Raw genomic sequence first — 26,581 nt, 5'->3', positions numbered from 1 at the left:
ACCCAGTAGGCTATCAGTAACAGACAGCGAAAACCTCATTGCATGTGTTGCTCTGCTTTTTCTCCCTGCAGGGGGGACCCCCTCATCTCACCTTTCCTGGGAAGCATAAATCCTTCTGTGTTTCCTGCTGGACCTGACTCTGAACCCTCTGGGCCCCTAGCAAACACCATTAGCTGTTCCTGACTTCAGGATGGATGGAGTAGCTGATGCCAGAGACAAGGGAGTCTGCCACACTACCTAGAATGAAGCCACTTTTAACAGAGTTAATGTGAGTGTAACTTACCGGTATCGCACGTACCTAACTGTACATGGCAGTGCTAAATTATTCAGAGAGGAAGTTGGCAGCTCAGTGCCTTTTAATAGTAAATAATTCAGGTATTCTTTACGTCTCCCCCGCCCGTAGATCGGCCTCTCTGCCTGCTGTGGAGAGAGAAGCAGGAGCCAGAGGATAAAGAATGCAAGGGTCATGGTGACTGGAACACTCTCCCCCACGTACGCGTACGTAGTGTGGTGGGCAAGACAATGTGCACTTGCCCTTTGATTAAGAGGTGCAGCAGATCAGACCTTCAGCAGGCTGGCTCTTGCGACATATTTTAAAGAGCAGGGGAAAGAAACAAGGAAATAATTTCCCCAGACACCTACTCTGATTAAAGACTTTCAAGTGGGCTATTGTGTATGCCTGCCTTTGTTAGCGATTTAAGTCCCTCTCGGCCAACTGTGCAAAGTGAGTTAGAGGCTTGAGAGCTGTGTGCGTCTTGAGCAGAGCAGCATCCTGGTGTGTAACTCAGGAGTCTGGGCAAGTGATGAAGCTTTCTCATGCCTCAGTGTCCTCTTCTATATAGCGGGGTTGATAATAGTAACCGACCTCGTGGGATTATCATGAAATGCTTATCATAGAACATGGGTGGACCTGGAGGGTATTATGCTTAATGACCTAAGTCAGAGGAAGACAAATACCGTATGTTTTCACTTATATGTGGAAGCTAAGAAATAAAAAATAAAATAAACGAACAAATACAACAAAAGAGAAACAGACTCACAGATATACAAGATAGAAGTTACCAGAGGGACAGCGTGCCCTGGGGGGCTGGGATGTAGTGAAGAGACTTTTTGTAGCTAAATAATTCTTTGGAGTATTAAGTTTTATCATACAGAATTTGCATTTCTCTATGTTTTAGGATAAAATAACATTAATTCCTTTTACCGTATTATATACAAAGGAGTGGTTATGCTGGAATGCAGCCAGCTGTCAATCAGTTCTTGTAAAATAAAACGAAATTGGCTCTACATATTGTAGTTTATAATATGTTAACCAACATGATCTCATTTAATCTTCATAACAACAGTGGGAGGGAAGTATTGCTATTGCCCCCATTTTACTGATGAGCAAACTGAGGCTCTGAGAAGCTAAGTCATTTATCTGGCACCTGACAGAGTGGGAAATGGATAGGTCGGAAGCCCAGCCTATTCCCGAGGCTGGAGGTAGGGCATAGGAAGCAGGAAGCGGAGAGATTTGGGCTGGGAGAATGGAGGTGAGAAGGAGGCAGGGACGGATGCTGGACAGGTGGAAACAGCTAATGTCTCCACACCTCATGCCCCCTTCATGTGGCATCGCAGCATCATTGGTGGGGATTGGTTTGTTACACCCTCCACACCGAGCACTTGAATGAGACAAATTAGCTGAGTTTGTAAAATGTCAACAGGTTAAGCGGCATTGTGAGTGAGTTGATGGCTATGCGGAATCTTATCTAACTCCTGGCTTTGAAATAACCTGCAGGAAGGGAAGCAAGCTCCTACTATGTGCGTTTATACACAGGCACTGCCCTCCTGCCCCGCCCAGGCCCCAGGTAGGGGTTAGCATCTGGCAGCCTCCCCCTGGGGCAAGGGAGCTTCTCGGCTGCTCAGGGCCAGCGGAGAGAAGGGGTAAGGTGCTTGTCACAGGGGTTAGCCCAGGCAGGAGGGATGTCACATGCCACCTGGGGCTGGCCGGGCCACACGAGCTTTCAGCCAGTCTAATTCCACCTCTGGAGCTTGAGATCCTTTCAGGCCCTGGCAGCTGGGCAGCGCCCTGTGGGACCAGTTAACCCCTCAGGTAGACACCCGCTGGGTGGATACCTCCAAAAGCTGTGCTGGTTGGGACCCCACCCAGGGTATATTTTGTGCCCTTAGGGACACCGTAGTAAAGTAAGGATGCCTAAGATGGATTGGAACTGTCTGATGTTCTGGAAGAAATTCAATCTCACTGGTAATAAAAGATAAGCATATTCAAACGAGGTGCAGTTTTATTATTTTTCCCCTGGCCAGAAAGATTGGCCAAGATTAAAAAATGATACCATCTCATGTGGGTTGCAGGGGGAGGCGAGCCCACTCCCACGCTGCTAGGAGGGGGGCCAGGATTAGCATCAGCGCTTTCAGGGGCATCACCTGTGACCCCCAACAATTTTCCTCGTAGGCCGTGACCTAAGAAATAAAAAGATGTATGTGTAAGGACGCGTTGAAGGGTTTATATTTGGAGAGTGTTAATGTCCAACACGAGGTGACTAGTTAAAAGCATTTTGGTATATTTGTCTGACAAAATTCCAGGCAGTCATAAAACTGATGCACAGCTTTATGTGTGGCTATGGAAAGATACTCCAGCTATACCGCTGGGCAGAAAATCCAGCTTATAAAATAACATGCATAGTATCGTCACCGTTTTGTAAAAAAACAAAACCGTCTATCTGCATACAGATTATACGCGTATATATGAAAAATGTATAGATGTGAATGTATCGATGTACATATGTGTACATTTATATATGTGTATATATTACTATATATGTGAAAAATATTAACAATCGTCATCTGTGTGTGGTGGGATTATGGGTGAATCCTGTGCTTAACAAACATTGTTTAAAGGCAAAGGGATTACTTGACTAACACAAATGGAATGTCTTTAGAGGCAAAGGACCAGGCTGTCAGGCCTGTGAGGGTGTAGGGGTGCGTGGGGGCTGAGAGCAGGGCTGCCAGGGTCATCTTGGAAAACCCTCAGGATGACTTGAAGATGGTCAGGAGTTGTCCGGGCTGTGCTGGAAGGATGTGGCAAGGTGAACGTGGGTATCTCACCACTTCCCAGTGCTCTGCTGCTGCCCCCATGTAATGGGAGTAATGGGGCTCAGAACCTGCAGGCAGCCTGCTTCTGAGGGACCCATTCCCATATGCAATTTATAGATAATTAAACATCATCAGTTATTTAATTACATAATGAACAATAATAGACATAGTTCCTAATTTATCAATTATAATAATTTTATAATTATATAATTATTTAATGCTTTACAATATGGTATATATTTTATCATGTTTAGTATAATGATAATTAATACATACTAATTATTAATATGTATTAAAGGTGGCTATTTAGCCAGTTTTTTTAAACTGAAGGATATATGATTTTAAAAGTTCCAATTTCCACATCCATAAGGAAGATTTATGGGGACCACTCTGTTCATTTGTTTGCTTACCACCTACGGCCGCCTGTGCCCTCCAACAGCAGAGTTTAGTTGCCAACAGAGACGGCAGTCTAAATGATTTTCTCTCTGGCCCTTTGCTGAAAGCACTTGCTGACTTCTTGGTCTACAAAGAAAGGAACACAATGTTTTGTCTTTAAATTCTAGTGGGAAACTATTGACATGGAGCCTAAGGTCTTATGGTTCCAGTGGAAGCATTAAAGAACTGAACAGACTCTCTTAGGTGCAATGGAAAGAACTGACAGCAAGGAGCACCTTTCTTCACTTTCTTCATAGGTGGATTCAGTGTAACTGATTGCTGGGCTCTCTTACTCTTAAAAAGTCTCCTGGTCCACTTTTTAGAGAACCCTAGATGCTCTAGGCAATGTCTAAAATCTCTAGCTCAAAAAGTCTATATTCCTGAGAGCTGGGTCATAATTTCTCCCACGAATCCCTGGGAATAAAGTGCTTCAAGACCTTGGCTAAAATCTCCCCTCTGCCTAGCACTGCAGCTCCATCTCCCTACTTGGGTTGATACGATCTGTGAGCTCTTCAGCGTGTCCGGGAAATAGCACCTTTGGTGCAACCAGTTGAGTCTGCCCAGCTGCGGCACACGTTAAAAGGAATCCCCATCCCCGAAAATCCAATTTTGTTTCTCAAAATCTTCGCTGGAAATATTGAGCTGGAGCAGAGAATTAAATTTACTCGGGTTCAAATGTGGTTTGCTGTCATTCGAACAAAATGGATCTCTCGCCCCTGAATTTGTACAACTTCCTGTTGGTCATTTTGGTGAGCTTGCCTGAAGAAAATGACAATTTGCTCGACTCAAAGTGTGATAAAAACAGCCTTCGTTTGCTAGTAAGTTGATGCAGGTGGAACTAACATTTAAATCCAGAAGCTAAGATGAAACCATAGACTTCGGTTCTCCGAACTATCTGCTCTGGTGGAAGACTTTAGAGAAAAGGGGACAAGGTCTTTGTCAGTGATCTTTCTCCTCTTCGTCTTTCAAACAAGGACACATCAAACTTGGCCTCTGTGTTACTTGGTTCTCCTCACATGGTCCCTAGGACGCTGAAAAGCTAGTCTCCCCTCCTTTTCAGCCCCAGAGAGGTTTAGCCACTTGCCTGAGGTCACTCAGCAGGTAGGTGGAGAACACAAGTCCAGCCTGTGCTCGCTCTACCTGGTAACACCCAGAAACACTAGTGAGAGCCGAGACCTAGGCCGGGGGCTGCTTGTTCTCTGATTCTTTTCTGCTTCCCGCCTGTTTGGAGATGGTGAGAGGATCAAGGCCTGGAGGAATTGGTGGCACTGGATGCTGCTGGTTAAGGAGCAGGAGGAACAGTCCTCCCTTGCCCAACCCCACCCCTTCTTTCCTTCACATGAATATTTATTGATGTCCTTTCACACACAGTGACTCTGCTGGGCTCTGTGGATACAGTGGTGAACAAAACAGACTCAATTTCCTGCCCTCGTGGAGCTCACGTTCCAGTGGGAGGTGATAAACACGCTGCAGAGCCAGCAGGTAAGAGCTCCCATGATGTCGGATGGTGTCAGTGCTGTGGGGACAGCCTGAGCAGGGAAGGAGGGTTGAGAGTGTCAGGAGGGGGACATGCAATTAAAACAGGGTGGTCAGGCTCGGTCTTGATGAAAAGGTGATCTCTGAGCAGCACTGAAGGAGTTGAGGGGCGTGTGATGTGGGTCTGGAAGAGGACTGACCCAGGGAGAGGAAATGTGTACACGCAGCCCCCCAGGGGCTGGTCAGCCTGGTGTGTTTGGGGAGCAGCAGGGGGTGAGTGAGTGAGTGGGAGGGGCTGGAGGTGAGCAGCGAGGAGGGGGCAGGTCAGGGAAAGGTTGCTGGACTCTATTCTGAGTAAAGCGGGATCCACTAGGAGACCTTGCAGGGGAGAAGCAGGACCTGTCTGGCTGCAGTATTGAAAACAAGGACAGAGGCCAGGAGGCCAGGGAGGAGACGGAGTCACTGTTCAGGTGAGAGGTGACGGTGACAGGGTCCAGAGAGCTGCCATGCAGGTGGGCAGAAGCAGATGGATTCATGAACTCTTCAGAAGGGAGACTGGGGTGTTCTGGCTTTGGTGCTTGATTGGACGTGGGGGAGGCACTGAGCCCAGTGACAAGGAATCCCAGGTATCCTGGGCGCTGCATCGAAGCCAGTGCTGGTCATTTCAACAGCAGCCAGGTTTCCAGGCTCCCAGCCCATCCCATGCCAGGTGCAACCCGAGTGACCGTTCTTAAATAGGGATCAGCTGTCTCATTTTGGTTCCCCACCTGAAGCAGACCTTGTGACAAGGGTTTGCGTGCACAGCCATCCCTGCTAATACCGTGGGGAGTGGGGGCCTGGGGGAGGACATGAGAGGGTCGGCTGTCAGGGCAGTTACCACGTGGGCTCCCGGAGCTCAGTCCTGCTGGGAGCATGTGGCACAGGGCACAGGGGGCTTCTGTCTACCACCTCTGTCTGCCGTTGGTTGAAGGCTGCAGCCTGGTGGGGAGGGGCATATTATTTTGAAATAGGTGGTAAAGACCCCTGGGCCCTTCGGGCTGGCCCTGCTCGCTGGCAGAACAGGCTGGCCATGCCAGAAACACCGCTCAGGTGGACTCACAGGTGTTTGCACTAAAGCAGCCTCATCCAGGTGGAACGAGTGACCGGGGAGGGGTGGGGCACAGACAGCATCTGTTGTAGCAGCCACTCTGCTGCCTCCTCCAAACTCTTCAGGGGCTCCCTGCCGCCTTCGGGGTGAAGTCCAAACTCCTGAGCATGGCTGACAGTCTCCTTCAGGGGTTTTCCCCCTACAGCCTCTGCAAGGCTCAGCAAACATTTTTAGGCTTTGGTGGCCATATAAGGTCTCAACTCTGCGGTGTCACATGAAAGCAGTGGTAGGCAATATGTAAATGAACCCGCATGGCTGTGTTCCAGAACTGTGTTCACGAAAACAAGCATCACCTGGATTGGGCGGGTGGTGAGGGCCAGGGGGGTCCCTTATAGGATGGATGGGAATAGACCAAGTAAGGAGGAATGTGGGTTTTATGAGAATGACGCTAATAATAATTACATATAATTACCATCAAACAAAAGAGCTCTTACACATGCTCCGGGGAAGGGCAAGAGCCCACCTGAACTCTCGTTACATGATGCACATGTACATCATACATACACATCAGCTCCAACTGCATTTCTGGAGCATTCTGTTTTCCTTCCGAAAATCTCAAAGCAGCATTTATACCAGAGGATATTTAATTAAAGCCACAAAGAGATCTGTGCTTATACAACTAACTGTCTGATGTGGCCCACGGTTAATTGAAGTCATCAGAGAATCGTTTGAAAGTAGATTTTGTTCCTCTCCGGTCGGGGGCCCACGGCCCTATTCTCGTCAGTGTAATCAAGTCCTGTGGTTCTCTGGCTTCGGAGACCATCTGGCAGTAGCTGAGTGGGTATTTAATTCCATTTGTCATTTGGCGATAACTTTCTTGATACGCTGAGATCAGCTATTTCATCACAAAGGGTAGTGGTCTTTAATCAGAGGTCTCGGTTAAAAGCGTTTAGCCTGCCACTCAGAAGGCAGCTTTGCTTTTCTGTATCACTAGGATCCCAAATATGGATAAAAATTCTCGGTTTTTCGTAGTCTTTGTTATCTACTTCAAAGTAATATTCTCCTCTAGAATAAGTTTTGGATTTGGACGGATCTGGGTTTAAATTCAAATTAAGTTATTTGCTTGCTATTTGGGTGCCTTGAGAAAAATCTCGAAGTTTTAGGTTCCTTTCCTGCAAAGTGGGAACACAAGTGCCTAAATTTCTCTCACTCTCTCCACTTCCCACCCCATAACAGAGATGATCACAGATATTTATAGAGCATTTCTATGTGCCAGGCCCTTCGTTGAAAACATTACAATCATTTTATTAAATCATCACAATGACCTTATGAGGTTGGAATTATTGTTATTATCTCCATTTTAAAGATGGGGAAACTGAGGCACGAAAGGGTGAAGCATCTTGTTAAAGTCACAGAGCTACTGAATGTCAAAGCCAGGACCTGAGGACACTGTGATGGGGGAGGTGCTTTGAAGAGACATAAAGGGACCATAAATGGGACAATTCTTGGTCTTTAGTAGAAACTCAACATGTTACTTATTGAATGAATGGGGAATATATTCCTTCTCTTAAATTGCTTCTCTTCTACATGGTGAGCTTTTAGCTTATCAGTCAATTGATCTCTCTCTGTTTTCTTCAATGTGACTGGCATGGTGAGATAGGTCTGGGGGTGCCCCATGCTTAGGAGGTGCCCCTAAACCTTGGAAATCCATACAGGGTCATGGCAGGGCACAGAGAGAAGAAAAATAGGGAGCAGGCTGCTCTAGACTTCATGGGAAAAGCAAAGGTGTTCTCAAGGGTTCCATAGTATATTAGTTAAGATATATTCAGTTGCAGTAACAGCGTAATGAACTCACAGGGCCAACACATAAAGGAATCTGGAGGTGGGTCACTCCATGAGTGGTTTGATGGCTGGACTACCCTGTTCCACCAACCTGAATCTGTTGACTTTCCATCCTTAGGCTTGTCCCTTGGTCACAAAACAGCTGCCACAGCTCCAAGTATTTCATCTTCACACAATCTCATTAAGGTAGTAAATAGGAGGAAGACTTCTTCTTGTAACTACTTTTATCAGGGAACAAAAACCTCACCATTATCTCTTCTTGAGCCTCATTCTTTAGAACTGCTCTCAGTCAGTCAAACCAGGAAAAGGGGAGTGAAATGACCATGCTGGGGACCATAGGTTCATCCTCTCGGATTGGGGGAGGGCATTGCTTTCCCTGAACGTGTTTGGCCTTCACAAAATTGAGGTTCTGTAGTCAAAGCTAGAAGGGGAGGGACCAGCTGTTGGGTGGGCAAGGAGCACATCTGCTGCAAAGGGAGCCATGAGGACAAGTGGGAAAGAAGCCGGTCCTGTGCTCTCCTCCTCCTCCATCAGCCTAAAGTCAGGGGCCTGGGCTTGCCTGGATCAGAGACCCCACTCAGGGAATGGGACTGAAGTCCCAGCTCATGGTAGTCTGTATGACTTCAGCTGTCTGTGCCTTAGTACCTGCCTCATAGGATTGTTGTGAGGATTAAGTGAGTGAATCTGGTTAAAATGCTTAGAACTAGGCTCAGCATGTAACACAAACTATGTCAGTATTATCTGCCAAGTTGCTTGGGACCAGGCAGGTATCTAAGATGGCCAGTTGTCTTGGTTTGTCCAGAACTGTATGGGTTCCTAGGACATGGGACTTTCAATTTTAAGACCAGACCATATGGGGCAACCCAAGGGGAGCTGATCACTCAGTAGGGGGCGCTAATGAGAGAGGTGGGCTGGGAGGGGCAGAGGCAAACTGGAGAGCGAGTACCTCGGCTGTTTCACTCTGACGAGTAGTTGCCATCTTTCCTTCCAGGGTGGTCAAGAGCTGATTTTTCAGGAAAAGCCAGACAGCTGCATTTTTATTTTAAATCTCTTGAGTTTTTACATATTTTAAACATTAAAAAAAAAAACCCAAAAAACTAACCACGCTGCTTGTTCCAAGCCAAACACATTTGCCGACCACACTGGGCTCTTGGGCTGTTTCTCGTCTTCCTCCTTTCTTTTCAGCCTCCACCTTTTACGACAGGATGTTTCCTGGTTCTGAAATGTGCATATTTTATTTTCTGTCTTCCCAGAGAGGCTCCTTAACTCATTCTTATTTATTTCTGCAGGAAGCGCAAGACAGAAATTGAAGAAGAAAAATGTTCCATAGGTTTAGTGGCTACATCAGTAAAAAGATTTCCCTGATAAATCTCTCTCCCCATCACTCATTTGTGAAGGCTGCATGATTGGAAATTAAACTGGGTATGGGTGCTGTGGGTGATTCTGTAACTGTCACGGTGCATTTGGGGGAAATAAAAGTCGCTCATCTCAGGCCAACGTGATAGGCAGGACCACTGGCTTTCTCTGCCCCCTCATGGCTGCAGCCTCTGCAGACCTTGCTTTTTTGTAATGGAAGTATAGTTGATTTACAATATTATGTTAGTTTCAGGGGTACAGCATAGTGATTCAGTATTTTTGTAGATTATACTCCATTAGAGGTCATTACAAGGTAACGGCTATAATTCCCTATGCTATATCTTGTTACTTACCTGTTTTATATATAGTATATATATAGCAGTTTGTGTCTGTTAACCCCATACCCCTAATTTGTGCCTCCCCTTCCCTCTCCCATTTGATAACCATAAGTTTGTTTTCTACGTCTGAGTCTGTTTTGCATATATATTCCTTTGCATTATTTTTTGATTCCACATATAAGCACTATCATATAGTATTTGTCTTTCTCTCTGACTTATTTGACTAAGCATAATATTCTCTAGGTCTCTCCATGTTGCTGCAAATGGCAGAATTTCATTCTTTTTTAAGGCTGAGTAGTATTCCATTGTGTATATTATATAATGTGTTTCTTCTTTATCCAATCATCTATAGGTGGGCACTGTATATTGTATATAGTGCTGCTATGTACATTGGGGTGCACGTATCTTTTCAAATTAGTATTTTCTTTTTTTTTCCTTTCAGCTATATACACGGGAGTGGAATAGACTGCATTTTTTTGCAGTAAATTTGTTCTGATCCAATCAGTGGACTTCATTTCAGGAACTCAGGAAGCTTCTGGAAGTGGGAGGATTTGCCCCATTGTTGGTGAGTATTAGGCCCGCCTTTGTGAAGGTTCAAGGGTGAATAGAAAATGTTTTGTGAATGCTTATGAAGAAGGCACCTGAATCCTTCTCCAAAATTCTTCCTGTATCTCTCAAGTCCCAGGCACCCACATGAAAGTTCTCACTTCCCCCACCTCCCTGTTCTGATGCGCGTACTTGTCTATGCTCAGTCTTAGGGGGCAGACAGGCATCAGAGTTGCTAGTGAGGATGCTTGATTCCTCAAAAAGTGTTTATATTTGAAATAGGATCACTGGGAAATGGGTCATTGTAACCCAAAGGAACACAACCCAGTGGAGGCACTTCAGGCAGCGTGATCATCTGGTCCCCTTACCTTGGTTCCTCCCTGGTTAGGTGATAAGCCCTAGAGGGCCAGGCCCTTGGCTTTGGGTCTCTTGTGATCTGGATTCCCCATGTCACAGCTTTTATTCTCCATTACGCTCTGTTCCCAATGAAGGAGAGCTCCTTAAGTGCACTGTTCCTCAAATTTCACTTCTTTGCACACAACCTTCGTGAGTTTTGCCATGTTTACATATGATTCAGGCCACTGCTAACTTCATATTTTTGTTTACGTAAACTCACATGAGTTTACTCAAAAGGAGACATGTCACTACTGTAAACAGAAAGCCCAGATCATGTTCTATAAATAGGCTTTAGCAGGAGATGTAACTACAATGGAAGTAATTTGATTATAGACCAGCTAGATACTGTTGTCTAAGAAGGCTCTTACCCTAGATCGGCCCTCCTCTTGTTGAAAGGGAAAATGACAGGTGTTAGAGGACTGTTAAGGACATCCGAGCACCGTCCTGAGCCTTTCTCCTGAAGGATGACAGAGAAGGGGCCGCTCACTCTCTGGTTCAATGCTATTTAAAGTGGTGCCCCCCAGCCCCATCCAAAGTCATCTGTTTGTAGGTTGTTCATTCAAAATACGTCTACTGAGTATGTGCTAAGTGCCAGGCATCTTGCCAGACCTGGCCAGGGGGATCCTGACAAAGTGGGGGCAGTGACAAAGGAGGAGACCATCCTTTAATGGATGCAGAGCTCAAACTTGACTTTTGAGATGATTCTACTCTTTAAGGCTGTTTTGAACACATCAAAGTGCATGTTCACCTCCGTACCATTTTCACGAGCAACTGGATGTCCTGCTTCTGCAATGGCAGTCTAGCTTGTCTTGGACCAATCTTCCTGCTGAGGACGAATGGAAAGCCCAAACCAAAAAAAAAAAAAAAAAAAAAAAAAAAAAAAAAAAAAAAAATCCCTTTGAAGGCTTTAGAAAGCTGCTAAGGCAGCCAGGATTAGAGGGGCCAAGATCCATCCCAGAAAGAAGAGAAGCTCCCAGCATTGGGCCTGATGTTTCAACAGTTTTTCCTTTGAGGCATTTACTGGTTTGGAAGCAGAGGCTGAGGCTGATGGGCTGAGCAGTATTTCTGGCAGATCTGTAGAGCTAGGGCAACAAACGTTGGCATTCAGGGCCTGCCAAGGGAGGGGGGCCCTACACAGCCTAGGACTTGAGTTAGAGCCCTGGAGAGCTGCTCCTTGTTGCAAGGATGAACCAGAAACAGATCCTCTTCTCTCAGAAAGACTGAAGCTCAGCTCTAAGTCATCTCAACCTCTGATAGGATTAAGTTGATCTTTTCCTACCTAGCTGTCTGCCAGAAGCAAAAGCAAATTTTTGGAGAGAAAGTGGAACATTTATTTGTCCTTCCTCGCATCCTACCGCCCCGTATTTCATTCCAGCCACAGCTGCCAGAACCAGCTTTGTGCAGGCGTCACTGAACAACACTGCCTCAGTCTCTGCGTCTCTCCAGCTGCCCAGGCCAGGGGTTCCCTGTGCTCTGCCTGTGGGAACCTGCCTTTCATTCATGCACATGCAACCTGGAAGGGAAAGGGACTTAAACACTCACAGAGTAACCCTTGATCAACCAGAGATGTGAGCTGGGAAATAAGTGCTTCTACCTTCCATTCTTCAGGAGGAAATTTTTGAGATACATTTACATACTTTTAAATGGTCTTGGCAGGATCAGTCACCATCTCCCAAGGTAATGACGAGCTCAAGGATGTCCCCATAAATTGGCCTTTTCTCTTTCCCTTTATAATTTACTCAGAACCCCACTCCTGGGCACTTGGGTTACCACCCCAAGTGAACTATCTGTATACAGGTCAAGGTCTCAGCTTCTACCTCCTGGGAGGATTCAGGCTAAGAAAATATGATGCAGAGGTTAAAACCCTCTACATTTTCCACCCACAATGTCTAGCATGCAACAAAAAATAAGCTAGAATACAAAAACAAACAAACAAACCAGGATTAGAACGAAAACCAAGAGAAGATACAGCCAACAGAGATAGGACCACAGAAATTCACATGTCAGTGGTATCTGACAGGGACTTTAAAATAATAATTATTAAAATGTTCAGAGCACTCAATGACAAGATGAGGAAATTTGGCAGAGGACAAGAAACTGTAAAAAAGAATCAAATGAAATTTTTATAACTGAAAAAATAAAACAAAGCTGGAATAGTTTCGCTAATACCAGACAAAGTATACTTTAAGGTAAAAATACTACTAGAGGTAAAGAAGGACATTCCGTAATGATAAAAAAATACATTCCATAAGGAAGCTATGGCAATTCTAAAATTGCTTGTATCTGATAACATAGCCTCAAAGGCAATAAAATAAAAAGGAGAAACAGACAAATCCCAATCATACTGGGTGATTTTAATATGCTTCTACCAGTAACTGATAGAAAAAAATGAGATAAAAACAGGTAAGGATTTAGAATATTCAATCAACATTATTAAGTTGACCTCATTGCCATATAGAGAGCATTGCACCCAAGAACGGCAGAGTGCACATTCTTGTCAAGAGCTCATGGAACATTTAACCAAATAGACCACACGTTGGGCCATAAGGCAAGTCTCAACAAATTTGAAAGGACTGAAATCACACAAAACATGTTTTCAGACTACAGTAGAATTAAGCTAGAAATTAATCCAAAGATAACTAGAAAACTCCCATATGTTTGGCAAGTAAGCAATCCACTTTTAAATACCTGACATGTCAAAGAAAAAAATTACAATGGAGATTAGAAAATATTTTCAACTGAAAGATAATGAAGAGATTAAGTATCAAAACTTGTGGAGATTTTTACTCAAACCAAGATGAAGGAACAGGGGCTGGATTTACCCTTCTGCCTTAAATTAACTCAAAAATTAGGGGAAAAAGAAAATATATATCATATGGTCATACATAACAGTGAGAGCAGTTATCTCTGACAGAAAGGAATCAATCTGTGATTGTCTTGGCTTATTGCCCAAAGAAAATTTCCACACTGCAGAACAAATTGATAAACTGGAAATCATCAAAATTAAGAGCATTGCTCTTTGAAAGATGCTATTAAGAGGAGGAAAAGACAGGTCATAGACTGGGAGAAAATATTGGTAAATAATTATCTGATAAAGGACTTGCATACAGAATATATAAGAACTCTGAAGCTCAAAAGATTTGAAAAGATACTTTAAGAAGATATACAGATGGCAAATAAGCACATGAAAAGATGTTCCACCTGTTTTGCATGAGGGAAATGCAAATAAAATCACAATGAAATACCACAGAACACTTATTCTAATGGCTTAAATGAGAGGAACTGACAGTCCCAAGTGTTGACAAAAAGGTGGAGCAACCGGAACTCTCACACATTGGTGGTGAGATTATGAGGTGGTAAAGCTACTTTTGAAAACAGTTTGGCAGTCTTTCTGTGAACTGAATATACACTTAGCCCATAATTCAACAAACCTCAATTATAGGTATTTACCCAAGTGAAATGAAAGCTTGTATTCACAGAAAAACCTGTGCTCTAAGGTTTGCAGCAGCTTTGTTTTGTAATCACCCCAGTCTGTACACTGGTGACATGCACACTTTTCTATACGTGTGTTATGCCTCAGTAAAAAGTGAAAAAGTGTCAACTAGGGATAAGAAGTATTTGAGAAAGTAATTTCATTTAACAAATAATTTTGGGGGTGCCTCTTATGTGCCAAGCACTGTGCTGAGGGAACAGTGAACAAGTTAGTCAAGTTCCCTTCCCATAAAGTGCTTACTCTGTGCGTGTGTATGTGTGTGTGTTTTATAGCAAATAAAGAATTACAATTTGCTCATGATTGGCAAAGAGCAGGGTGCTGTGGGAGCCTGCAGGTGGGGAGACTAACATTTCTGCAGGCGGTGGTCTCTCTGCTGAGAACTGGGCTGGCTAGGGCTTAAGCAGGTGAAGGAAGGGAGATTCGTGTTGCAGGCACAGGAAACAGTGCATGTAAGGGCTCCAGAGAGGTGAGAGAGCTTAGCACATCCGAGAAACCCAAAGTTCATTGTGACAGAGTGACAGTAAAGGAGTTAGACAGTGGCCGAGTCATGCAGGTTCCTCTAAGCCATGCCAAGGAGCCTGGACTTTATTCTGAGGGCAAGAGGGAGCAATGGAAAGATGTTAATGGGGGATTGAAGGGGATACTAGGGCCGTATTTGCTTCTTGAAGAGTTAACAGTGGCTTCTGAATGGCAAGGGTGGATGTACAGAGATCACTGAGAAGGATGCTACAGTCAGCCAGCGGTGAAACAGGGAAAAAGGTGGGTGAGAAAAGGGTGGAGTCTGAGGAAGATTTAGGAGGGAGAATGGATAGGATCAGGTGCTGAGTTGGCTTGGCAGGTGGTGGGGCTGATGGATGACACCTAGACAGTAGTAAGTCATGTGCAACGGGTGCTGGTGGAGGGGAGCGGGTGGTGGAGGTGATGGAGGTGCACCAGCAGAGAGGGACACTCAAGCTTCATCCCGCTGTCTCTGCACAGCTGCTTCCCTGATTCACCACTGCAGTTCTGCTGCTCCTGGCTCATCTGCAGCCAACCTTCTGTTTACAACCAAGCCCCGGGGAGGCTGCGGGGGAAAGCAGAGCCTGGCACTAGAGAAGCTTCCTGACAAAATAATTACAGTGTCAGCAAGAGAGTGGTGAGTTGCTGATAAAACTTAAATGACCCGAGTCCCGCATTCAAACTGAGGAGCGAATTCAACTCCTCTGTGCCTCATTTAGGGTCTTTGAATCACTTTCTGACCGGGACCCTCCTTCCAGATTGGGGGTTGAGTGGTAGGTAGTGCTCTGGGTAATTTGGGATCACCAGGAAACTGATGGTCTGATACTTGACAGCATGCCAGCTCAGTTCCTGGGACCTCCTGCTGATGTCTGTGATGACCATCTGCTGTTTTGGCCAGCCTAGCCCACATTCCCTCTTCTTCTGGAAACAGCATCTCGATTTCCTTGTGGGAAACTTCCCCTCCCCCACTTCCAGTCCACTTGCTTTGGTTGGATCTGACCCCACCCCCTTTTCATAAAGGTCCTGCAGGGGTTGGATTGGTCCTTTTCAGGTCATGTGCTCATCCATGGCCCAATCACTGTGGGAGGGCGGATGGGGCACTCTGATTGGATGGACTTGGATCACATGCCACCTCCCTGGTGAATCAGGGTTGCACTACCTCAGAGATGGGCTCCCCCTCAGAAATAATGGGGGATGGACGGTGGTCACCTCCATCCCTGTCTCAGTTCACAGCTGCCTATGAGGAAGGCACCAATGCTATGTCCTGTCACAATACAGAGAGAGAGGGGATGCTCAGAGTAGATTTGTCACTTGTCCCAGGTCACAGCAGGGAGAGGAAGAGAGTTGTAAGGGGGCAACTCAGTATCAGGCTACACAAGTCTCTCTGTCCTGTTGCATGAACCTCTCTTCTGCTGTGTTCCGTGGGATTCCTCTCTGGGTGAGAAGTGTGGCTCCCCGAGTGGGAGCAGGTGCTTGGGTTCTGGTCCCACGTGTTAAAGATGGTGGAAAGAGCCATGATTGTGGAGTCAGAAGCCTGTGCTCTTTATTCTGCAATGGTCCTGTGTGCTGCTAAGGGAAGAGCTCCTGGCACAGCGGGGAGTGCTTTGGGCAGGGGCCTTTCTTGATCCTGAAACAATCAAAATAGGTGCCTTCCCCCGTTTCCTGCTCACGGGTTCCTCCCATGTCTTGGACCTTGGGACGCGACTGGGGGGAATATGAAGAGAGATGGGAAAGTCCTCGGGGCCTGATAGCATAAGTACACAGCACAAGTGGTTCAGCCAGTCAGTAAGCATTTATGAAATACCATTCATTCATTCACTCATTCACACGCGGGAGTCATTGTTCCAGGGTCTGCACGGCAGTGAAGGGACTACAGTGCACGTTCCTTACTGAGTGGGAATCTGACGTTTCTGATGAAGCGCCAGGTGCTCTTGGAGGGCCCCGCCCACTCCTGACTCTTGTTCAGGGGGTCGGGTGCAGGGCTGAGCGCTGGGTCTTCTGGCCGCACTTAGCTATTCGGAGGTGGGTCACCCCGGCTCTTGGGGGCGCTTCCTTCCCTCTGGGCTTGTGAAGGTGGCTGGGCGTGGGCCTGGAGATGCTGAGGGCTGTCCTGCCACCTCGTAGGGAGATCCCACCCACCAGCCAGCGTGGAGGACAGCAGAGCCAGGAGATGGGGGATCCAGAGGAGAGATGTCTTAATTTACCGGGTCCAGGTGGGTGTGTCTCCGGACTTTTCGATTACGTGAGGACTTAAGCCTTTTAAATAACCAAGCACTTTAAGTAGGGTTTCTGCCTAATGTCACTTGAGCACAAGCTCTTTGTGATCTCATTTCAAAGCCAAGAAGGGACACCCTTCTACTTTATTGTAATACTTGCATGTACATGTAGGTATTGGTGCCTGGTCTATGTTTAAGAGGTTTTTCCGTACCCAGGGGGGCCTGGGTTTTAGTTCTGGCTTTGTCGCTAAGTCATAGCATAAGCACGGGCCATCTCCACCTCCTCTCTGGGCCTCACTCTCCCATCTATAAAATGAACGCCCTTGCCCACTGTCCTCTAAAGTCCCTTCCACTCTTACTTTCTATGAATGTAAGATCGGCGTTTGTGCAGTGAGACAAAATAATGAACAAATGAAGTAAACACGGGTGTGTCAGCTGCTGGGCTCAGGGTTCTGCCTGTTGAGGCAGAAAGGAGAGGGATGGAGGGCCTGATTGGCTGGGGGAACAGGGATGTGTATGCAGGAGGCCATGGCGGCCTGGGCATGGGCCTGGCTGCCTCCCACAGATGCAGAAAGCATCGATAATGATTAAGCCTGCCTGTAAAGCCCCTTCACAGATGGCCGTGGGGCTGCACGCTGGGCTGCTGGAAGGAGATGTGAGACACACAAGCAGTTGGCATCAGATCAGCCTCAGATCCAGGCACGGGGCTGTGAAGTTTTAAACACAGACCTTGCAGGCCCACGACCTGCAGGAACAGGGGCCAACATCCCAAACTAAGGAGATGCAAATCGCCAGCTCCAGCTTCTCTGTCTCTCAGATTCCGGACACGTACAAGGTGGATATGACAATTAGTCTACAGAGACAACTGGCTTTTTTTTCTTGAGTCATCAGGGGGGCCCATCCTCCTGGGCCGAGATCACCATTGACACTATTGATAGATCGCATTTGTGAAGGAGAAAAGCGTATTTGTGAGGGTGTGTTAGGCTGTCGGTAGCAAAGACCCTGATCACAGGAGCTAAAAGGATGAGAATATTTGTCTTGTAACAAGAAGCCTGGAGAACAGAAGGATCTCATATCACAGGAGTGTCACTAGGGACCCAGGCCTTTCCAGATTGACCTTTTGCCCTCAGACTTGTCATCTCAGAGTCATGAGACGGTGACAAACCTTCAGACATATGTCCTTACCTTCTTCTGGAGGGACCTAGGTCATGGGCAAGAGGCTCTTTGTCAGCTGATGTCTTTTGATTTGAGAAGATGCACTTTCTAGCAACCTTTGAGAGACCTGCTCATACAGCTCACCAGCCAGGATGAGGGTACATCCCACCCCAGACTGCAAAGGAGCCTCAGAAAAACCCTAGTGCAGAAGGCAGAGGGGAGAGGGGCTGACCAGGGGGCTGCGGTCCACCAGTGGTGGCACGGTGAGAACACAAGCCCTGATGGTCCTCCCGTCTGCTCCTCTGGGAGCTGAGTCGAGGCTGCCTTGGAGATGGTCCAGCCCCCTTGGTCTTCTTTTGGTCCCACCACTTATTCACCCTGTGACCGCAAAGTACAAGACAGCGATTTCAGCCTGTGGAACGGAGACTGGAATCCAACGGCCATGAACTCATTGCAGACGCTCATGCTCACTCCAAACCTAAATATTTCTGATCCAACTTTGATTTGATACCTACTAAGCCTGTACAACCAGAGCATCTCCCCAGCTGTGAGTCACCACGTGTGTCTCGTTCTCCACCTCCTCACGTGGCCCCAGCCAGCTGCCAGGGGCTGGGAAATGTGGGCAGGGAGGGGGAGCCCTGGATCAGCAGGGGGCAGTAAGTGTGTCTCTGTACTTGCCTTCCGTGGCGTCCCACTGCCCTCAGGGTCGAGTCCTCAGCCTGACCGCCCCGCTGCACAGTCCCTGCTTCAGGGATGCTGAGGTTTCTGGTCCTCAGGGTGGGCTTTCTTTACACTTTCTTCTTCCCTTTTCACATACTCTTCTCTGTCCTCACCCCCACTTCTCCTGGCTGATTCCTACTCATCCTTCATGCCTCATGGTAGGTTTTGCTTTCTACAGGTGGGACAGGGTGCCATCCGTGGGCTCCTGTAACTCCTTGCGCACAGACCACTGGTGCATCACAGCCCAGTAGTTCATTCTCCTGTCTCCTTGACTCTCCCCCTGCACTAGGCCGTGAGCTGTGTCCTGGTCCTGATTACCTGTGCCCAGCATCCAGCACAGGGGTTCACTGGCCAACAGTTAATGGAAAAAAAAAACAACTGATGGACTTTTATTTCAGTTGATTGGGTCCTTGTCTGGGGAAGTGTGGAAAGAATGGAGGTAAATCAGTTTTGTTAGAGAGCATTCCGGTACAAAATACAGCTGCCTGATGCTACACGGCTGTCTCTGGGGACAGAGAGGAAAGCTGTGTGGCTGCCTCTCCCTCGGGGAGTTAGCTTCTCAGCACAAATAGGAACAGCAGGGCAACCTCACCTCACTGAGGATTGCCTGGTACAGAATTTTGTTTGCAGAAGTTTGCCACATCTCTTGTTACTAGATGGAAGCCCTTGTTTCAGGGGGCGGTGAAATCAGGGTGGCGGGCGTGGGGGTTAGAAGCACGGGACAGCACTCAGATCCCAGTTCTGTCACCAGACAGACCTGGTGAAAGACACTCCCTGTGGCCCCAGCAGGATGCGTGGGAGGGGGAGGGATGGAGGGAGGAAGGAGCAACGAGGCTGGAGATAGTGGGGCCAGTCTCCTGGAACAGCACATCTCTTCACCCTGCCAGTGGTCCCTGCACCCTTCGCTGTCTGGTCCCCGGGGGTGCAGCAGTGCAGAGAACAGACTTGGTCAAAGAGTTTAGCCTTTGGCTTTGGCTAGTGGGGAGCCAAGGGAGGATACTGGGCAGGAAAAGGAAGTAAACAAGTGTGCCTTTGGGAAAGGTGCAGAGGCTGAGCCAGAGAGGGTTCAGCTCCCAGCATAAATACGAGAGAGATCGCCATGACCCCGTCCAAATAGAGTCGTCAGGATAAGGGCCAGCGCTGCAGTCCTTGGCCCTTGTCCTCCACGTAGGGATGCTGCATAAGATACGGGGTGCCCAGTAAAATTTGAACTTCAAATAGACAACGAATAATTTTTAAAGTATAAGTATGCATGGGACATACTTATACTAAAACATCTACTAACTCTGCCCGCCCTGCCTTTGAGAGGTCACAGCCTGGAGCTGCCTGGCAGCATCTGGTGGAGCACCAGGTGCTCGAGGGCTCATCTGAGCTCAGCCCTCAGCCTGATGAGGGCAGGGTAACATCTTCACGGGAAGGAGCACCGTGGAGGCGGAGAGAAGACAGAGGAGCTGCACCCGACCTCCTCGGAGCCTCAACATTGGCTTTTTTCCTGTTTCCCAGTCGGCTGCCCCCCACCCCACTCTGATGGTCTGACCCAACCTGGCTTTTATCCCCTGCCTGGGAAGGTTAGGGAAGGCAGCTTCCTGCGTCATTCCCAGGTGGGTTACTGAGCTGGTTTGTCCCACATCCCCTTGGGCCTGAAGGATGGAGCAAGATGGACACAACGCAGCCCTCTGTGCTCAAGGAGTGCCGGGATACCAGCTGCACACGGAGCTGGCCAAGTGCCTCCATGAGCAGAAGCAGCAGAAGCAGCAGAAGCTGCTGCCGCTTGAGTCCTTAACTTGCTGGCTGGTGTGGAGCCAGGAGGTGGGGTGGTGCAGACATCAAGAACAGGCCTGCAGGAGCCCAGCGTTTTGGTTTGAGTCTCCGTTTTACCACCATCCTGTGCAAGCCACTTCTCCTTCCTGAGGCTCAATGTCCAATCTCATGAGCTTGTGGGGAGTTAACTGAGGGAATGCGTGTGAAATGCTCAACTCCCAGCGCCCGGCACCTGGCCTGGCCGGGCATCCAGAGGGACCACCGGGGCACCTTCCCAGAGGTTATCATCTCCATGTCACTGACAAGGAAACAGGCTCAGAGAGGCCAAGTCTCAGGCTGAGCGTCTGCTAAGGGGCAGAGCCAGACGACCCTGACTCATCTTCCTGAAACTCAGCTTCAGGGGACGAAATGGCAGCCCAGAAGGGTTCTCCGACTTGGAGCCCGTGGGCTTTTTTAAACAGCTGAAATTCATTTGGTTACAAGACTAATGCATATTCATCAAAGTTAATTTAGAAAATGCAGTTTTGCCAAAAGAAGAAAATAAAACTCACCAGCGTTCCCACCACCCAGAGATAGCCAGTCGACGTGCCGAGGCATGTATTTTAAGACGTTGGGAGCATTTTTTAAAAACCTAAACCGGAGATTCCCTGCACCGCTCTTACTCATTGCCTAGGGTTGGGGCGGGGTTCTCAACCTAGCATCGCTGACATTCGGAGCTGCAGAGGTCCTTGTGGGGAGCTATCCTGTTCACGGCAGGATGTTTAGCAGCAACTCTGATCTTTACTCACAGATGCCGGTAGCATTCCCCTTAAGTCCACACAACCAAAAACATCTCTAGTTATTGCCTAGCATCCTGGGGGGCAAAAGAGGCCCCAGCTGAGAATTGCTGGGTTTGAGGGTAGAGATTCTAAATCAGGTACACCCGGGTTTCAATCAGCTCACGCAAGTTAGCCAATGACTCAGAGCCCCCACTTTCCTCATCTGTGAAATGGGCAATATCTACCCACCTGGCAGAATTGTGAGGATTGAAAGAGGTGGTTCCTGGGACACGGGAAGCGTTCAGAACAAGGGAGCTGCCATTGGCATCAGCGTCCTTGTAGCAGCTCGAGGCCTGACATCACAAAGACCTCGAACAAATCATCAACAAAACCCTCTCCTGGGTTTGGCAGGGCCTTCCCTCCTCAGTGAGAGGCACAGCTTCTCTTAGGATGGTGACAGGAGTTATGATTAAGAATATGGCCCGTGGCCAGCTGGTCGGTTTTTGCATCCTATCTCTGTCTCCAACTGCTGGTAAAACCTCAGGCGCACAGCTGAATATTTTTGTGCCTCAGTTTCCTCATCTGTAAGATGAAGGCAATGGTACCCACCTCATGGGCTCATGAGGATTAAATGAATCCACCCAGTAAGTGGCTGTATTAAGAAATATTATTACATGTGCCTGGTCTTGGGGAGACAGTGTGGGAGGGAAGGGGCACATTGGAAGCCACCAAAAGGGAACCCTGGCTTGGAGACGCCCCGAGTGAGGGAGGGGCTCTAGATCAAGGAAATGACCTCATGTGACCCTGGCAGAGTCACTGTTCCTACTGCCTGAAGGCTTCTGAATGACGTCTCGCTACCCTTGAGGTCTGGGACATGGGAGACCACCCTCCATGCATATTTCAGTCCAAAAAATTCATTGTGTCCTGTGGGCTCCTAAGTGTTTTTCTTAAGTTTTTTTTTTATTATGGTAAAATATACAGAACATAAAACTTACCATTTTAACCACTGTAAGTGCACTGCATTAAGCGCAGTCATGCTGGTATGCTACCTTCACCACCATCCGTCTCTGGAACCTTGTCATCATCCCAAACTGAAACTCTGTAGCCAGGAAACCACACATACCCACTGACCCCTCCCCCAGCCTCTGGTAACCTGTATTCAACATTCTGTCTCCGTGAAATTGACCACTCTGGGTACCTCATATTAGTGGAATCATAAACTATTTGTCCTTTTGTGTCTGGCTTGTTTCACTTAGTATAATGTCTTCAAGGTTTATCCATGTAGTAAGTAGATTGTGTCAGAATTTCCCTCCATTTTAAGGCTGAATAATATCCCATTGCATGAATACACCACATTGGGTCTATCCATTCATCTGCTGATGGACATTTGGGTTGGTTCTGCCTTTTGGCTGTTGTGAATAGTGCTGCTATGAACATAGGTGTACAAATACATGTTTGAATCCTTGCTTTCAATTCTTTTGGGTCTATACCCAGAAGTGGGATTGCTGGATCATATGGTAATTCTATTTTTAAATTTTGTTGGAACCACCATACTGTTTTCCACAGCAGCTGCGCCATTTTACGTTCCCACGAGCAAAGCACAAGGGTTCCAATTTCTCCACCTTCTTGCCAATCCTAAGTGTTTTAAACCCAGCCTCCCTTTGGATTTTTACACCCTGAAAATAGTGGAGTATGTGTAAGAGAAGGACCTTTCTACACAATAATTCTTTGTTTTTTAAAGAGCCTCAAGCATTTCCAATGAGCAGTTGCAGGTTTGCACCTCCCAGTGCACAGCACGGGAGGCAAGGCTGAGACCACCCTTTTTCTGGCAATCAGTCTCTCCCTTTCGATTTACTTTGAACTTAGGGAGGGGCTGAAGAACCGTCTCAGGGAGTCTAGAAGATTCCAGAACTCAGGTCTCCTGAATCCTTCGGGACTTTTCCTCTAGAACAAGCAGTTTACGTCTTATTGGTTCCCTGTTCATAGTGCACTGCCTTGGGCTTGAAAGACTTTCAATCTGCTTGCAGACACAGAGGCAGTAAGAGCCCGTGAAACCTCCTAAGCCAGCCTCGCCCCCACTGCTCAGGGGCTGTGGACGGGCCGGGTGGGTCTTCCGTAGGGATCAGAAAGTGAAGGGAGAAGAAAGGTCCCTCTTGGAGTTCGCCCACCTGTCCTCGGAGAGCCCCTGCTTTCACAGATGTTAGAGAGGGGTAAACCTCTGCTTACCGTTTGCGGGACAGGATCTCACACAGACGCCTTCCTCACCTGGCTGCTCTTTCACGTCTTCGATGAGGCAGTGTCAGCAGGACTGTTCAGGACGCACATTATACCACTTACGGTGATCTTCATTCCTTGCTGGAGCGGTGAGTTGCCGTTCGGTGTCATTTCCCTTCAGCATGAAACTCTTTCTACGGCAGTCCTTATAATACAAGTTTACTGGTGATCAATTCTCTCAGTCTCCGTTTATTTGAAATGTCTTTATTTTGCTTTCATTTGAAGAATAATTAGTGTCCCTAACAAAGAACTGTGGGTTGGTGGATTTTTTCCTTCTTGCCTTGTGAAGATGTTATTCCATTCTCCTTTGGCCTGTATTATTTCTAATGAGAAGGCAGCTATCATTCATAGGATTATTTTTCTGTATGTAAAATGGTGGTTTTCTCTGGCTGCTTTCAAGACTTTCTCTTTATATTTGAATTTCAGGAATGTGATTGTCATGTACCCAGGTGTGGTTTTCACGTTTATTTATCTTGTTTGGGGTATGCTGAGCTTCCTGGACTTGTAAGTTAATGTCTTTCACCAAATGTGGGCAGTTTTTGGCTTATTTCTTCAAAGATTTATTTATTTATTTGTTTGTTTGTTTGTTTATTTTTTGCCCATGACACCTCAAGCCATGGCTACAGCTTTTTGTCACTCTGAGCTGCTGGAAGATTGGTGAGTGCCCTCAGGCAAAAAGCCATAAATGTGCAAATCTCCCACATTCAATTCCTATTTTTAAAAGTAGAGTCTCCTCTATTTTTGACTTCTGGTTGCTCTCCAGAGCCTTCAGGTAGTTATTTTTAAAGCACATTGCTTAGCAGGGAGGGTAGAGCTCAGAGGTAGAGTGTGTGCTTAGCATGCATGAGGTCCTGGGTTCAATCCCCAGTCCTTCTGTTAAAAATTAAAAAGAAGACAATTTTAAAACCCTAATTACCTCCCCCTCCAAAACAAACCAAATGAAAAAATTATTTTAAAAATAAATAAAGTACGTTGTTTAGATTTTATAATTATGTGTGGGAGGGTTATTCCAACCAAGCTGTACTCCTATTCATACAGCATTGAATAACAATGACAAGAACTTGGAATTTGATACTATCAGAAAAAGTTGGGCTATTTCACAGAAATCTGGCTTGAAGGCTGTATTCCTATGTGGCAAAAATTGGCTGGCATTGACCCTGTTCTCCCCTCTCCCATGACTCCCTTTGAAGAGGACATGGTTTTCCAGTTGGCTGTTGTCCCCACCACTTCCTCTTGTCTCCCCTGGACTAGGGCCAGCTGTCAATGTTGTTATCTTCCATGTGGTCATGTGGGCCTTTGCTTCCAATCATTCTGTTTCAGAGTTGTTTCTTATAACTGCTCCCAAGCCTGGGCCCATGGCTTAGTCCTTAACCTGCTTTCCTAGCCCTCTTCTCCTCTGTGATATGGCGCTCACAGCAGCTTTTTCTCCGAACAGTGCTCCATGCTACTGAATATCCCCTCCTTCCCTCCACTCCCTCCTTTCTTCCTTCCCTTCTCCGATATTATCTGAGCGTTGGTTCTGTGCTCAGCACTGTTCTAGGAGCTGGGGATACAGCAGTGAAGAACTCAGGAAAAAAAAAACTCTGCCTTCATGGAACTGACATTCAGGATGTGACCATGAACATGTCATGACATAGTGATAAGTGTGTGGAGAAAGATAAAGCTGAGCTGGTAGGGGGAATGAAAAATGTGTTAGAGTCTCCGCCTCCTGTTTATTCTGTGCTTGTTCAAGATTTTCACCCTTCCAGTGATAGAAAGTGCTTTGTGTCGGGTCAGTCCTAGCTTTGGCCACTTCTTAGCTGTGCAACTTTGCAAAACCTCCCCACCGCTATGCCTCATTTGCTTACCAGAGACATGAAGATGAGAACAGTACCTGCCTTGTAGGGTTTTTGAGAGGATCAAATGAGCTAATACATGAGAAAATGTGTCACATAGCGACTGGTATATAGTAGATACTCCATAAACATCAGCCATCGTTACTGAACTAAAGATGTAAATCACCCAGCACGATGCCTGACACATTATAGGCAATAAATAAACACTAGTCATAGTTACCATCATTTCTCCATTTCTGGATACTGACTTTCAATTAATTGTTTTTCCTTCCGCTAGGCCAGCAATATCTTGTCTCCCTTGTTGGAGCTAATGGAAAGGGGGCAGTAAAAATCAGTAATCCAGAAATTGCATATTGTCAGTACAGCGGATCCCACTTGGGGAGAATCCAGTGGGGAGTTAGGGCTGGAGGCAGCTGCCGCTGGGAAGGATTCCACCTCCAGCTGTCATTGATGTGTGAAATAATAATTTGGGAAGTGGGAAAATGTCATGGCAGAATTCCAGGGGCTGGACCAGCATTATAGACCCAGTAGAGTTATGTCAACACTGGAGATGCTGTAAGACATGACAGTTCTTTCTTTCCTCTGCCCAACAATACCTTCGGTGCTTGTCCAGTATGTTTCTGCCAAAATCCTACTCCTCCTTTCCCTGCCATCTCCGCGTGGGCATTATTTAGCTTGGGCTCATTTTCCCCTCAACCCCAGCGAGGTTTTGATTCCCCTCTCTTACCGTCATCTGCCATTTCCCACGTTCTCCAAAGAGCTCGGGGAAGAAGGTGTCAGCTTTGCCAGCCTGGTTGGCTTTGATCTGATATTTGTCAGTGCCTGGCATACTCGGTGGGGCTGCTTTGATTTTGTTTTTTTAATTGCTGGTGAGGAGCTGGCTTACAGGAAACACATCATTAAGTGGAGCTGTCAGAAGGGATGGATTTGCAGCGCCAGATGGCTTGTAGGTGGCAGGTACTGAGATTGGGTTCAGGCTCCACCGAAGTGGATGAGCATTTACAGAGGACCACCCGTGGGCCTTGACTCAGTACCTCTCTTGCTGCCACAGCCCCACTGTGGACCAGGTGTTGTGTTTCCAAGAAAACAGGACCTGATCTGTAAAATGGGGACATTGAAACCTTGGCGTTTCCCTTCCTTGCTATGGCTTATTATGAAAACATTCAGCTGTGAGTAGCTTAGACCTACACAACAGTGGCTTAAACAAGGTAAAGGTTCATTTCTCTCTCATGTAACAGTCCAGAGGGAAGGTAGGGCTGGTAGGGCAGTTGGGTTCCAAAAAGTCCCCAGGGACTGAAGATC

At 47.0% G+C, this 26,581-nt stretch overlaps 1 long non-coding RNA gene across 1 annotated transcript in view; it reads left to right on the top strand.

Moving 5' to 3' along the window:
• Positions 1-10,136: 10,136 nt before the first annotated feature.
• The window catches only part of LOC116147360 (uncharacterized), a 137,184-nt gene continuing 120,739 nt past the window's right edge, over positions 10,137-26,581 (top strand). Inside the window, exon 1 of the long non-coding RNA XR_004130874.2 lies at positions 10,137-10,192. This is a non-coding gene — a long non-coding RNA (uncharacterized LOC116147360). The remainder of the gene's footprint in view (positions 10,193-26,581) is intronic.

The sequence above is a fragment of the Camelus dromedarius genome, chromosome 18 (genome assembly GCF_036321535.1).
Source record: "Camelus dromedarius isolate mCamDro1 chromosome 18, mCamDro1.pat, whole genome shotgun sequence".
NCBI lineage: Eukaryota > Metazoa > Chordata > Mammalia > Artiodactyla > Camelidae > Camelus > Camelus dromedarius.
The sequence above is the reverse complement of the archived record's forward strand: the minus strand, read 5'-3'. Positions and strand labels throughout refer to the sequence as shown.